Source organism: Fundulus heteroclitus, chromosome 18, assembly GCF_011125445.2.
Source record: "Fundulus heteroclitus isolate FHET01 chromosome 18, MU-UCD_Fhet_4.1, whole genome shotgun sequence".
NCBI classification, from domain to species: Eukaryota; Metazoa; Chordata; class Actinopteri; order Cyprinodontiformes; family Fundulidae; genus Fundulus; species Fundulus heteroclitus.
The window spans coordinates 5,848,310-5,860,088 of record NC_046378.1 but is presented as its reverse complement, the minus strand read 5'-3'; positions in this window follow the sequence as shown (position 1 = coordinate 5,860,088).

The window sequence follows — 11,779 nt, the reverse complement described above, 5'->3', positions numbered from 1 at the left end:
AACATCATGGAGTTTTAAGGACATTTGATTCAATGGAATTAAAGACATTTTTATGATAGAAATCAATATTGCAATGGCAGAGCGTTAAAGAAATACATTTTAAATATGATTCACGGCACAAAAAATATTGACAGGTTGTTTTGTTTTGCTAAAAAGTAACAATGAAAATTCCTCTAAATTACACAACCTGACCAAAATTCAACAAATACACATAGAGACACACACACATGTCAGAACTCATTGTCCTGTTGAAGATACCAGTTTGAGATCATTTGTTCTTTGTGACATGGGGCATTACCCTGCTGGGTGTCGCCAGCAGAAGACAGATGGTCATACAAAGGTGGACATGGACAGCAACAATCATCATTAACCCCTGGTGTTTCATTGATGCTCAGCTGGTAGTGAGCGGGCCAAAGTGTGCCAAGAATATATCACAACAGCATTTTACCACCACCAGCAGCCTATACAGTTTATAGGATTTCATGTTGACCGTACCATCTGATGGGTTGCAGCATGAGATCGAGACTCATCGTTCTACCTACGCAACGTTTTCCAAATATTTTGTCCTCCGATCCTGGGGAGCCTGGATGTGCAGCCGCTGTTTCCTGTTCTTAGCTGACAGGAACAGCACTCGGTGTGGTCTTCTTGCTGTTGTAGCCCATTTTCTTCTCAATGGAAAAAAAAAAAGTCCTCTTTTTCAGAACGTTCTCTATAACGCTGAGATGCATGTGGGTGAAATCCAAGTAGATCAGCAGTTTCTGAAACACTCAGACCAGCCCATCTGGCAGCAACAACAACCAGGGCACGTCCAAAGTCGTCAACACATCTAGACGCCAAAATAAATTGAGTCGCTGCACGGGGATTGGGTTTTAACAGGCAGCCAGATAAGAATACCTTATATATAATAAAGTGATCGGCGAGAGTATTAAAGCAAGTTATATACAGATTTACATCAGAATAGTAAAACAAGCTGGCGGTGGCATTTGGCTTACCCGGGGTTTTTTTTATATATCAATTACTATTCATTAATTGGTTGATTTTAAAGAAGTCTGTTCAGTAAGTTGAAGTGGTCATGACGGAGAGGCTTAAAACACTCGTCGTTCCATCCTCAAACGCAGCTTGTGTATAAGGATGGAAACGATAAACTCAAACGCTCCCCTGTAAGTGCTTAAGGAGGTTAAAGCTGAAGGTTAAGAGTTGCTGTTGAAGTTTGGAGCACATGGAGCACGAGCTAAAGTAGCCGCTTCAGCTCGAGTTCGTGAAGGGAAAGCAGGGACCCTTAAAACAGATCCCGTTCAAGGAAAACTCAACACAACTGAACACGCCGAGATCTGCAGACATTACAGACTAAAAAAAAAGGCTCTAAGAACTTTTTTTGTGACGGCGTTTCCTCATATCAAATTATTGCAGAATTATTTCTTCCCTCCTTTTTTTTTTAATTAGCAGAGTGTAAATTCAAGTGTTCCAGCACAGGCTAATGAATGCGCGCGCACTGCGAACGCACACATGTAAACAGTTATCCAGGGGCCCTCTTATGTAAATGTATACACTCGAAGTCATGGACACACGCATATGGAACTGTCTCGTCGCTGCATCCTGAACGACTGAGCCAATCAAATTTGCCTAATGAGACATCTGGCATTCTGCCTGCATGTGGATGCTGAGCCCAGAAACAGCTGGGCCCACACACACACACACACACACACACACACACACACACACGCACACACACACACACACACACACACCGGCCTAAATCTAAGGAAAACGCTGTGGTCCAGACTAAACTAGCCAGAACCCCATCTCACACACCGACTCCCCTCTGAAAACGCACTTCTTTTACACATGTGATATATTATGCATACATGAGTGTGTTACACACTCAGCACAGCCATAAATTAGATATATGGCAGTGGTGGCTGCTGTGGAGGAAGGGGTGCACTGAGAAGAGAGGAGTGGATGTGAAATAAGGAGGGAGGGAGGGGGGGGGCACAGATGGCTGTGGCCTGGGGCAGTTTGAGGTACTTGCAGCTAAACATGGACACTGCTACAAACACACACACACATACTTATGAACGTGTGTGTGTGTGTGGCTGTGTGCGTGTGTGTTTAGGTTGGGGGGGGGTCACATGGTCAACAGTATACAATTAACTGATGAATGAGACGGCAAACACAAGCCGGATTTTATGCACCATGTGCACGTTTTTTGAATATTTCTAACTCAAAACACATCTAGTGGAAGCCAAAAAGGTAAATCCTTCGTTAAACGTTGCTCCGAATTTTTGTTGTTTTGAATAACACAAAGTAAAACTCGATCATCTTGAAGTCTTAAAACCATAACAATTGTGTAGCATTGTGTTAAAACAGTGTGGAAATATATTCCACCTGACGTGTGCCAGCATTGCCTAGACATCTTATACTGTTGTGTACGTATCATTAATATACTGAGTATTTCAAATGTTCCTTCATATCAGCATCGCAACTCTGGGACACTGTGTCAACTTCATATACTCGACCAAAGCGCTCCTCAAATGTAGCAGCAGTCAACCGACAAGAACGTTGTTTAATCTCTTGCTGTGCTAAGCAGGTGCTCTGTCTGTGCTGAAGAACATTCCCTCACCTTCATAGAGTGGCTCTAACTGATTGCAGCCATCCTACTCTCAGAGTAACTCAGCTAAGAATTATGTGATCACCTGGAGACACTCCCTATACGGTCTGCAGGGCATCGAGCATCAATCCCAAGATGGTCAAGTGACTGTTAAATATGAAAAGAATAAATTAAGCTGAATTATTTAATGACATTAAGTCTCTTTTCTGAAAATGTTTAAACACGGGATATTATAAGTCCAGCTTTGTTAGCAAGAGAGGCCTGAGCTGACAAAGGGAAGCATGTCCACAAAATGCTCTGTTTTATCTTTTTGAACTATCTACCATGTCCAAGTGATATATTTTTTTATTTTTGGTAAGGTCTTATAGGTGAAAAGAGATATCTTGAATCAGTAATTCTTTTGATTTGAGGTGTTCAAGAAGAGAAAAGAAAAAAAAATTGTTTTAGTTTGCTGTAATTATATGCTGTTTTATTTGGGGTTTTAAGATATAAATCTAAGAACCCGGAAGACATTATATTTGAAATACAAACACAAACCTCTTAAACCCGCTACTGTTTTGTTACAGTAGACGTTGCAGTAGCATCATATTTTATTTCAACTAAAGAATCTGAATATATATATATATATATATATATATATATATATATATATATATATATATATATATATATATATATATATATATATATATATATATATTTAGCTAATTTTAGTCCTAAGTAAAATCATTCTCCCCACATCAGGGATTCTCAAAAAGGGAAATTGGATTCGCCCCATAAAACTGATCGATTCTTCTCTAGTGCTTAACTAACCGTCGTTTGATCCCTAGTTTATTGAATATTTCTATTTTAATCTAAGTAAAGCCTTCGCCATGTTCATGCGTGTCTTGCTTAATATAACTTTTTTCTACAACCAAGCACCAAAATGCATTCTCCTTCGAAAAAAATTGCAGTCTCTCCATTGGGCTGGCTGGTTTTAATTATCAGGTTTTTTTTTTATTGTTCCTCTCATTCTGTATCACTCTGAGCTCAGCAAACCTCTAAATCAGTCTAGGTGACATTTAAAGAGCTAGGCTGCATCTTTACCATCCTGCACTGCTTTGTTCTCATCTGTCCCACGTCCCCTACTCTACACGTTTGCGTCTTTGTCTTTCCGGCGGCCTTTCAGAGGCTTTCGCCATGCAGCGGCTTGCCTCTGTCATGCCTCGTCCGCACACACACAATGAGATTTTCCCCCTATTGCTTTTTCCTCCTTTCAGTCCTGGTGGAGCTGCTGCATTCCCTCTAAAGTCATTCAGTTTCTGCCTGTTCTCTTCCTCTTTTGCCCCCTCTGCATTCTTCTGTTTCTTATTTTACTTTCTCCAGCCCTCCCTCCCCCCCCTAACTCCCCCTCCTCCCTTTTCTCCCCCTTGTCTGAACTCTGACAGGTGTGTAATTGAATGATTAATGACCGTCGGAGTAAACCCACACACACACACACACACACACACACACACACACACACACTACTGATTATGGTAAAATGTGATTTTTACATATTTTCTGTGCACACTCACACCTATCACACGCACACACTCCCGGGTTCAATAGCTAACACACACGGGTGTGCAACGCTTTCACGTCTCCCACGTTCATATTACCCCAGCAGCCTGAATGGTCAGAACCAGTAGGTGTCTTCAAATGAAACAAAACATTATCAGGGACTGCTGCAATGCGCTGAGAGGGAAATATATGGAGACGTGTCGACACAGCGGCAGCGCTGTGGTGGAGTTCGCTGCAAATGAAAATCACATTGTTTTCATTTTTTGCAGAGTCGTTTCATTTTCGTATGACTTTTGGAACCTGAGGAAAATGTGTCGCATGACTGAATTTGGAGGGTTAGACGTTAAAAAGATACGTCAGTGACTAAAAAGTCAGGTTTGAAAGTACCGCATTGCTCCCACAGCTTGGAGAACCTCCTCATCAGCAGTACACCTGGCTCGCTGTTTCTGCCTGACTTTATCAGCATCGCACCTCATTGGATCAACTGTTTTTTCAGCATTGCTTCGGTTAATTGAGGCCTACAGGTATCTGTTTTTGCAACGCTCCCTTGAGCTAAGGCGAGGCTTGATAGCTGATGCATTTCAGTCAGGTTGGGTTCTTGACTTTGGACCCTTAGAACACCTTGGATGTTTTCCTTTTCAGCCATTCTGTTGCAGTTTTGCTGCTTTGCTTGTCCCGCCGGGTTGCTGGTCTTTGCTGTTTCGTACCTTTCCAGTTTTAGTCTTCAGCCACCAATTGTTTTTCTATTGATCGTGGTTCAGTCAATACCCACCATGGGGACATTTTTAACCCATCTAATCCTTTACAATCTACTCATGGTCATTTGTAAGTATGAGCATACAGTATTCACAACTTTCTGAATAATTCAACCCTTAAATGCTAGTTTAAGGATTTAAAAACAAGCATTTAAGGGATTTATGAACAGTTCTTTTCCTTTTACTCTTTTGTTTTAGAAAATAAGCAAAAGTCTTTAAAAAGATGACCCCCCCCCCATCCGATATATGCAAAATGGCTAAACTACAGCTTATGACAAGTATATCTTTACCTAGGAAAAAACAGTAAAGCATTACATTTTAAAGGGACTTAAATACAAAAGAGTGAAAACAAAAACAACAAATAATGTCTAACATCAAGAGATCCCTCAGCGATATTTTGGTTTAATTATGGGCCACAATTTCTCACATTTTACGAGTTGAATGGCCAAAAACACAGAGATTATAACCATAATCAATAGAGGGTGCAATATAAAGGCTTCACTTAAACTATGCAATCAGAATTAAATTATGCATGAGGTTTATCTGTTTTTATGATTCTTTGTGTCCAATGATTCAGTAAAATAATCGTTTGGCCAGCGGATAAAACAGTTAATGTAGATTACAAGAGGATGAAATTGTTTGTTTATGGGTAACAAAATGGAATCAGAATGGAACAAAATGGCAACCAATGCAAAATGCTTCTACAAACTGGCAACTTTATGACCCAGTTCGAGCCGAACTTCAACGTCACAGTTGGCCTCAAGTTTGATTCTGAAATAGCATGTTTTGTCTACTTCTGGGTAATGATTCTCCCTGAGGTTCACTGCTGTCCCAAAGCTTTACAAATGCCTTTGTAACTTTTTTGCAGACTGACTTGGTGACTTTGCTTCTCATCTGCCGTGCATGTATTCATTTTAGCCTGCGTCACGTTGTCCAACAGGTCCTGTTTGTGATTTCCTATTTCTACAGGCCTACTACAGTCCTAGCAGAAATCTGGCCTGGATTTGGCTTGTGAAACTGAACCAAAACAATTCCTGTTAATTACAAAAAAATCCATGGTTTACCCAGGTGTGAGGAGAAATAGTTATATAGTATATAGTATATATACTATACTGTACTGTAGTATATATAGTATATAATTATATAGTTACTGTATTTTAATAGAATTTTTCAATGAATGGTTTTAAACTTGTTTAAAATGTAGTTTGTTTGAAACTTGCTTGCTTTGCTGCTGTCTCGGCCAGGACACACTGGGAAAAGAGATTTTGATATCAGTGAGGCCTTTCTGGTAAAATAAAGGTTGAATAGAATAAAAAGAATTATGGCAAACATGTGAGTGCGACTAAAAAGCAAAAACTACAGAAATCTGTAATGGGGGAAATTCTTTTTCACATTATGTGACCGCAAACAATTTATTTATTTGTATTTATTTATTTATTGCTTGTTTGCATTCGTGTACGCACCAGTATGCCTATAATGGAACCGAAGTTTAAAAAATGAAAATTGTGTTTATAGAAAATTCCTGATATAAAATGAGTTATAGCATTAATTTTCTTCTAGTCAGGATTTAAAACTGTCTGTTTATTATTTTAAACCCACACTCTTAACAACGTGAATTATACACAGATTCTACAAAGAGTTTGTTAAATGAGTGAGATACTATTATCTAAATCAATTTAAAACAAGATTGTGGTATTTGCCCCCATCGAGCTTTGCAGCAAACCAGGGTTCAGCTTCCAGCTTTTCGTGGGGGTGCTGCCCTGCTCTGCCTGGTAGGGTGGTGGGAAACATCACCGGGAAAACAAGGCTGCGAGGAGGCGAAAGAGTAAAAGTGAGGCCAGTGTGGTCGAGGGCTGAGCGTGTGAGGGGACAAAGAAATCAAAAGCAGAGGGGCGCCTAGGTCAGGACCTTGTGCCAGGGAGAACAGCCATTTCCTGTTGACCTCCCCCTGAACTCTGGCCCCTGAACCCCCCCCCACCACCACCTCCTCCTGCTCCAGGCTGGATGGGGGCAGGGAGGTGAAGCCGTGGTCTTCGGGGTTTGTTGTGTGCTCGGTGCGCAGTGGATGGATGCAGGAGGACTTATCAGTGGCCGTTTGATGGAAGAAGGAAACTAGAATGGAAGACAGGGGACGCACTGTGGCTCACGGTCAGTCAGAGGAAGGAAGTGTTAAAAACAAAAAAATAAGTTCAGAGCTTGGTGTAGGGTTGGGAATAATGATCTGAGAGCTACCCTGTGCTTTAAAGCATTTGGAGAGATTCTGTCTCCTTGCTGTGAAGATCTAGCCCGTGTGACAGATCGCTGCAGCTGCAGCCCGAGGCCTCCATCAGAGATAAAACAGATAGTTATGGAGCGGGGAGGGACGTGACTTATAACTGCAGAAAAGGAGGAAGATCACACTATATTTCAGGGAAGGATCCTTTTGAAGTGAATGGCTGAGTTGTTTATCATGAATGTTTTAATATCTCTGGGGTGAAAAAAAAAAAAAAAAAAAAACTAAGCCGTGTGGAGTGCTGTGAATCAGAGCAACACAAACATGAAGTCTGTTTTATATCTTTGGTGGATCTGATTTGGGCTGTGAACATTTCTCCGACGTTTCTATCAGTTTTGACACAGATGACACAAGGATCCACTCTCATGTCTGTCCTGCAGCGGCCTCACGGTGCTTGTTTTGCACCTCCAGTGTGAACTCGGCCTTGCTTTACAGCCTGGTAAAAAACAACAACTCTGCATCATCCATATTAAAACGATTTAGTCTTATTAGCGTGTCAGATATACAGTTGTATTTTGTTATGGAAAAGCTAATTTAATTCAGTAACTCGATTCACTGGGTAACACATTATACAGAATCATTACACAGACCAATCTTTTCAAGACTTTAATTATGTTAATTATGATACATTTCCATTTACAACAAATGAAAACACGACTTTTCACATTTGAATATTACATCAGACCAATGAAAACATTTCTAACCCAGAACAGCGGGCTTAGTTAAAAGTATGTTTAATACCTGCCTACAGTTTGTTATTTTCAAAAGCTACTTTTAATCTGACTAACAAGCCTCAACAGAACATTTATAGTCAATTATTGAATTTGACTGTAAACAATGGTCACGTGAACCTTTCGAATCATCCATCCATCGATTTTACGACATGTGAGGGGTGCTGGTGCCTATCTCCAGCTGTCAATGGGCGAGAGGCGGGGTACACCCTGGACAGGTTACCAGTATATCACAGGGCAACACAGAGACAAACAGTTACACCTAAGGAGAATTTAGAGAGACCAATTAACCTAACAGTCATGTTTTTGGACTGTGAGAGGAAGGTGGAGTACCCGGAGAGAACCCACACATGCGCAGGGAGAACATGCAAACTCCATGCAGAAATACCCAGGGCAAGGGTAGGACTTGAAACCCAGGATCTTCTTGTTGCAAGGTAGCAGTGCTACCCACTGCGACACTGTGCAGCCCCTTTTTAGTCATTTGAGTGTCAAACATGGTAACCATTTTTACAGTTAGATCACTGGTGGGCTTAACTAAAAGCATGTATATGCGCTCTCCCCCAGTTTATTTCAGTATAAAATAATTTGCTGCAAAAAGATACGCTGGTCTGTCAGTGTACACATTTAAAACAGCTGTCCAGATTCATGAAGCTAACACTCAACATGAGTTAAAGTTTTATTCTAATATTTCTGAGTTACATGCTATACTATGTACATTTGTGCAACAAGTTTTTTTGTTTTTTTGTTTTCCTGGTTTGATTTTCTATCTTTTGTGTTGTGGATGCTGAGATCCTGTCCATGAACACCACAAACAGAATTGGTGACGAGGGGCAGCCCCGTCGGAGTACGGCGTGCACTGGGAACAGGCCCGACGTTGTGCCAAGAATGCGGACCCAGCTCCTGCTTTGGGCATACAAGGACTGCAGATACCCTAAAATAAAATCCGATGCCACCAAGCGCCTTCAGAAGTCGCTTAAATTGTAAATATAGTCTACCTGTGTAGAATTTCATCTCAGTATAAACCTGGCTGTTCTTTGAAGATATAAAAATGTTTAGACACACATCTATAGTCATGCCCTTCACCAATCGGGCCTTCATGGATGCATGAAGCCACTGCTAAAAGAAGGACAAATGAAGTCCAGAAATAATGTGGAATAAAATGCTCATGTCTGATAGTAACTAAAATTGAGCCATTTTGCTGGCATACAAAACGCTAAGGGTGAGGCAAAACTAACAATGCACATCTCCCTGAATACAACATCTGAGTGAAAAATGGTGGTGGCACCATCACGCTGTGGTGATTCTCTATAGAGTGAGAGGGAAGCGATAGTTAGACTTCAATGATGGATGGATCTGAAGTCAAGGAAATCCTGGAAGAAAAAGCCTTGAGACTGAGGCATAGGTTTACCTTTCAAACAGACCAACAACTGTAAGCACGCAGCAAGAACTACCATGGAAGGGTTTAGATTAAAACATACTCGTGTTAGTAAGTCCAGAGCTAAAACAGTTGGAAAATACTTTGCAGGACTGCTCTCCATCCATCCGGTCTCACTGAGCTCAAGCTGTTTTTCAAACAAGAATGGGTAGAAATGTTCGTTTCTGATGTACAAAGCTCTCAGAGACTTGCTCCAAAAGAGGTGGAGATGTAACTGCAGAAAAAGGGGATTTTACAAAGTGCTGACTCAGCATGCCACGCAGTTCAAACTATGTTTTCTTTGTCTTCCTCTGCCCAATCATGGGCTGCTTTGTGATGGTCTGTTATCTAAATATTAAATATTATACAAAGTTTTTAGGTTGTAACTGGACTTAATATAGAACAGCTCCAGGTCAATGTGAATACTTTTAGCAGTAGGTGAGACCCTAAATGCCAAACAACAAGGGTGTGGGTTATTGCTTCTCTCATATATCATTTTGCATCATGTATTTCTGTTGATTTACTTTCCTTTCTTTTTTTTTAGATCTGTATGAGGCATATATTATATCTTTTCGTCTGTTAAAAATCTAGATAATTAGTAAATCATATTTAGGACAGTTTAGCTAAATTATAATAAGAGGGTTCATGATCAAATCTATTTGACTCTCATTCGGGACCAATAAAACTCTGTGAAATGTGTTTCAGGTACTTTTCCCTCAAATGTCCACCTCGGGCACTCAGCACACTTCCCATTTAGATTACCATCTGTATTCTTGACATTTAGTCAGAGGTGGCATTCCTAGGCTGATTTATAAAACCTTTCTTCTGAAGTATATGAAGAAAATGGATTTTCTCTGCCTGTTGACAGGCGCTTGATTCATGGATTGTTAAGACCTCGTCTATGAAAACTTCTAACTCCGATATGTCAAAACACGTGACAGCTGTCATAAAATTAGTTTCATCTGAATTCAGACTCTGATCCGGAAGCAAATGCATTACCTGCATGTTGAAAGAAAAAGGTTTAGAAATCTTCGAACAGTTCAAACAAAATTCACAGAGACGTGCATTGCTTAAGGTTTCAAACACTTTGCTGCGGGAACAAAATGAACATATAAACATGGTTTTAAATTTTACTTTTCCCTGGCAAACACTTTTTTTCTTTAATTAAAGATAAGATTGACATGAGCGTGCTCACAAATTAAATCAAAATGTGAGTATGCTTGCACTGGTCACATTATTAGGTACACCTTGTGTGCGTTGTATGGCCACAACAAGGTATTTCAAGTATTACTGAGGTCCATATTGACATGGTAGCACCACACAGTCTCTGCAGATCTCCGAGGTGCACAGCCAGGATGTAAATATTCTGTTTTGCATCCCCCATTCCACCACTTGCCCATGGTGCTCTATTGGTTTGATGTCTGGTGACTGTGGGAGCCATTGGAGTTGGGTGAACAAAACAGTTTGCATGATCTAAACAAGACACCATGGTGCATTGTCATTCAGGGTGCAACCATTGGAAGATGGGTATAATGTGGTTATAAATGGACGGTGATGGTCAGTGACAATACTCAGGCTGTGGCAAAAACTGCTGATAGTACTAAGGTGCCCAAAGTTTTTTGAGAAAGTATCTCCCACACCACCCCACCCCTTAAACTCTCGATGCAAGGCCATCCTTTCATCCTGTTTGCAAAACATCCTGACTCTTAAATCTGAATGTTGTAACTGGGATGTCTCTATGAAGTCTTCTGAAAACCATGAATTGTTTTTCCAGTCTTTTGTTGCCCAGTTTTGGTGAGGCTGGATGAACTGTTGCCTCTTCTTCCGGTGTTCCTGTGACACAAGCAGACCTCTGCTGCTTCAAGGTTCAACTTCGGAAATGGTATTCTGTGTGTGTTCCCTGCCGAGTGATTATCTGAGCTGCCTTATCCTTTGTATCATCTCAAACCAGCCTACCCTTTCTCCTCTGACCTCAACGAGGCCTTCTCGTCCACACAGCTGCCTCTCACTGGACATTTTCCTTTGCGGGCCATGCTCCTTCTTCCTAACATGGTTGTTGCCGAGAATCCCAGTAGATCAGCAGTTTCTGGAATACTCTGACCAGCCGGTGTGACGCCAACTTACACACAGCAAATCCAGTTTTTGAGTTGCTGCCATCCATCCATCCATCCATTATCTAACACGTCTATCCCTTGTGGGGATGCGAGGGGTGCTGGTGCTTATCTCCAGCTGTCAATGGGCAAGAGGCGGGGTACACCCTGGACAGATCGCCAGTCTATCGCAGGGCAGAGCTGCTGCCATGTGATTCACTAATTAGCTATTCACATTAATGTTAAAAAAAACCCTAACAAATTGGCCATTGAGTGTAACATGGGATTGTATTGGATTCCCATTTGATCAAATTACATTACTCAAAATAAGATAAAAAATTTGATTAATGTTTCTTAAAAAGTGTGT